Genomic DNA, 3746 nt, shown 5'->3' with positions numbered 1-3746 from the left:
CCTCTCAAAAGACTAAACACGTATAGGTTAATGAATTTGAAGGGGAAAGGAGTCCAGGAGAGCTGGCTGTATTTCAAGGAATCCCTGTTGAGGTTACAGGGACAAACCATCCCAATGAGTCGAAAGAATAGTAAATATGGCAGGCGACCAGCTTGGCTTAATGGTGAAATCTTAGCGGATCTTAAACATAAAAAAGAAGCTTACAAGAAGTGGAAGGTTGGACATATGACCAGGGAAGAGTATAAAAATATTGCTCGGGCATGTAGGAATGTTATCAGGAGGGCCAAATCGCACCTGGAGCTACAGCTAGCCAGAGATGTCAAGAGTAACAAGAAGGGTTTCTTCAGGTATGTTGGCAACAAGAAGAAAGCCAAGGAATGTGTGGGCCCCTTACTGAATGAGGGAGGCAAACTAGTGACAGAGGATGTGGAAAAAGCTAATGTACTCAATGCTTTTTTTGCCTCTGTTTTCACTAACAAGGTCAGCTCCCAGACTGCTACGCTGGGCATCACAAAATGGGGAAGAGATGGCCAGCCCTCTGTGGAGACAGAGGTGGTTAGGGACTATTTAGAAAAGCTGGACGTGCACAAGTCCATGGGGCCGGACGAGTTGCATCCGAGAGTGCTGAAGGAACTGGCGGCTGTGATTGCAGAGCCATTGGCCATTATCTTTGAAAACTCGTGGTGAACCGGGGAAGTCCCGGATGACTGGAAAAAGGCTAATGTAGTGCCAATCTTTAAAAAAGGGAAGAAGGAGGATCCTGGGAACTACAGGCCAGTCAGCCTCACTTCAGTCCCTGGAAAAATCATGGAGCAGGTCCTCAAAGAATCAATCCTGAAGCACTTGCATGAGAGGAAAGTGATCAGGAACAGCCAGCATGGATTCACCAAGGGAAGGTCATGCCTGACTAATCTAATCACCTTCTATGATGAGATTACTGGTTCTGTGGATGAAGGGAAAGCAGTGGATGTATTGTTTCTTGACTTTAGCAAAGCTTTTGACACGGTCTCCCACAGTATTCTTGCCAGTATGTTAAAGAAGTATGGGCTGGATGAATGCACTACAAGGTGGGTAGAAAGCTGGCTAGATTGTCGGGCTCAACGGGTAGTTATCAATGGCTCCATGTCTACTTGGCAGCCGGTATCAAGTGGAGTGCCCCAAGGGTCGGTCCTGGGGCCGGTTTTGTTCAATATCTTCATAAATGATCTGGAGGATGGTGTGGATTGCACTCTCAGCAAATTTGCGGATGATACTAAACTGGGAGGAGGGGTAGATACGCTGGAGGGGAGGGATAGGATACAGAAGGACCTAGACAAATTGGAGGATTGGGCCAAAAGAAATCTGATGAGGTTCAATAAGGATAAGTGCAGGGTCCTGCACTTAGGACGGAAGAACCCAATGCACAGCTACAGACTAGGGACCGAATGGCTAGGCAGCAGTTCTGCGGAAAAGGACCTAGGGGTGACAGTGGACGAGAAGCTGGATATGAGTCAGCAGTGTGCCCTTGTTGCCAAGAAGGCCAATGGCATTTTGGGATGTATAAGTAGGGGCATAGCGAGCAGATCGAGGAACGTGATCGTTCCCCTCTATTCGACATTGGTGAGGCCTCATCTGGAGTACTGTGTCCAGTTTTGGGCCCCACACTTCAAGAAGGATGTGGATAAATTGGAGAGAGTCCAGCGAAGGGCAACAAAAATGATTAGGGGTCTGGAACACATGAGTTATGAGGAGAGGCTGAGGGAGCTGGGATTGTTTAGCCTGCAGAAGAGAAGAATGAGGGGGGATTTGATAGCTGCTTTCAACTACCTGAAAGGGGGTTCCAAAGAGGATGGCTCTAGACTGTTCTCAATGGTATCAGATGACAGAACGAGGAGTAATGGTCTCAAGCTGCAGTGGGGGAGGTTTAGATTGGATATTAGGAAAAACTTTTTCACTAAGAGGGTGGTGAAACACTGGAATGCGTTACCTAGGGAGGTGGTAGAATCTCCTTCCTTAGAGGTTTTTAAGGTCAGGCTTGACAAAGCCCTGGCTGGGATGATTTAACTGGGAATTGGTCCTGCTTCGAGCAGGGGGTTGGACTAGATGACCTTCTGGGGTCCCTTCCAACCCTTATATTCTATGATTCTATGATAATTGCAGGAAAAGAGCGTGGTGCATGAAGCTATGTAACTGAAGGGAGAAGCTGTCATTATGTTGTCTGTGTGCTACACCTTTTGCTGTTGAAGAGTTACCTTGTTGCTGTGGGGCAGGTGGGAGGCAAGCTGCCCTCTTCTGTTTCAGTTCAGATGCAGAATGTTACCAAGTCATTCATAGCTTTTGCTCGTTCTTCCAATGGATTTTATATTTGTGCTTTCTCCACTTGCTGCTTTCATATATCTAAAATACAAAGACCTCATCTGAGAAATTCATGTGTTGCTTTTTCACAACAATTTATTTCAAAAGTAGCAGAATTTGCTCATTCACTGTTTCTCATTATAAAAAGAAAAGGAGAGGAAGGAATCCTCTAAGGGCTTGTCTACACTGGCAATTTACAGTGCTGCAACTTTCTCGCTCAGGGGTGTGAAAAAACACACCCCCCCCCCAGTGCAGCAAGTTTCAGCGCTGTAAAGCGACAGTGTAGACAGTGCACCAGAACTGGGAGCCGCACTCCCTGTGCTGGTAGCTACGCCCCTCATCGAAGTGGGTTTTTTAGAGCGCTGGGATGAGAAACTGCAGAACTGGAAGTAATTTGCAAACTGGACAACATCAAATTAGGCCTGAATAAAGACTGGGAGTGGATGGGTCACAACAAAAAGTAATTTTCCCTGTGCTGATACTCACACCTTCTTGTCAACTGTTGGAAATGGGCCACCTTGATTGCATTGACCTCGTTAGCACTACAAAAGTAATTTTCCCTCCCTTGGTATTCACCTCTTCTTGTCAACTGTTGATAATAGTCCACTTCCACCTTAATTGAATTGGCTCATTAGCACTAACCCCACATCCAAAGAGGATGGATCTGGACTGTTCTCAGTGGTAGCTGATGACAGAACAAGGAGTAATGGTCTCAAGTTGCAGTGCGGGAGGTTTAGGTTGGATATTAGGAAAAACTTTTTCTCTCGGAGGGTGGTGAAACACTGGAATGCGTTACCTAGGGAGGTGGTAGAATCTCCTTCCTTAGAAGTTTTTAAGGTCAGGCTTGACAAAGCCCTGGCTGGGATGATTTAACTGGGGATTGGTCCTGCTTTGAGCAGGGGGTTGGACTAGATGACCTCCTGAGGTCCCTTCCAACCCTGATATTCTATGATTCTAGACTCCCTAAAAGTTTTTAACTTAACCAGCTAACGCGTGTAAAAACTAGAGATTGCCTTGTCTTCACTAAACTTTTAACCTCATGTTAGCTAATTCAAATTAAGAACACACTTTTTTCCTCGTGACGATATGCCTTTGAAGGTCACTGATTAAACCTAATTTTCCTTGGAAAAAATGAAGTCCCCCTACTCTTGCCTTATCCAGACCTCTTTCTTGCAAACACTTTGTACACCTCAAGGCAAAACTTTTCTGACTCAGTCAGGGAGATCTGTTGGAAGAGCTGCTACATGGCACCCTTCATACCTCAGAAAATAATTGTCTACACCCTTCTAATGGATTGCTTTTTGTGAATCATGTGTCAATGAGTCCAAAAATCCATCGGTCTGTTCTCCGCCTGTGATGAAATGGCTATGACCTGGGACTCGTACACATTGTGGAGCCTCAGTCTGTTGAAG

This window comes from Caretta caretta, chromosome 1, assembly GCF_965140235.1.
Source record: "Caretta caretta isolate rCarCar2 chromosome 1, rCarCar1.hap1, whole genome shotgun sequence".
In the NCBI taxonomy this organism is placed as follows: Eukaryota; Metazoa; Chordata; order Testudines; family Cheloniidae; genus Caretta; species Caretta caretta.
The sequence above is the reverse complement of the archived record's forward strand: the minus strand, read 5'-3'. Positions refer to the sequence as shown.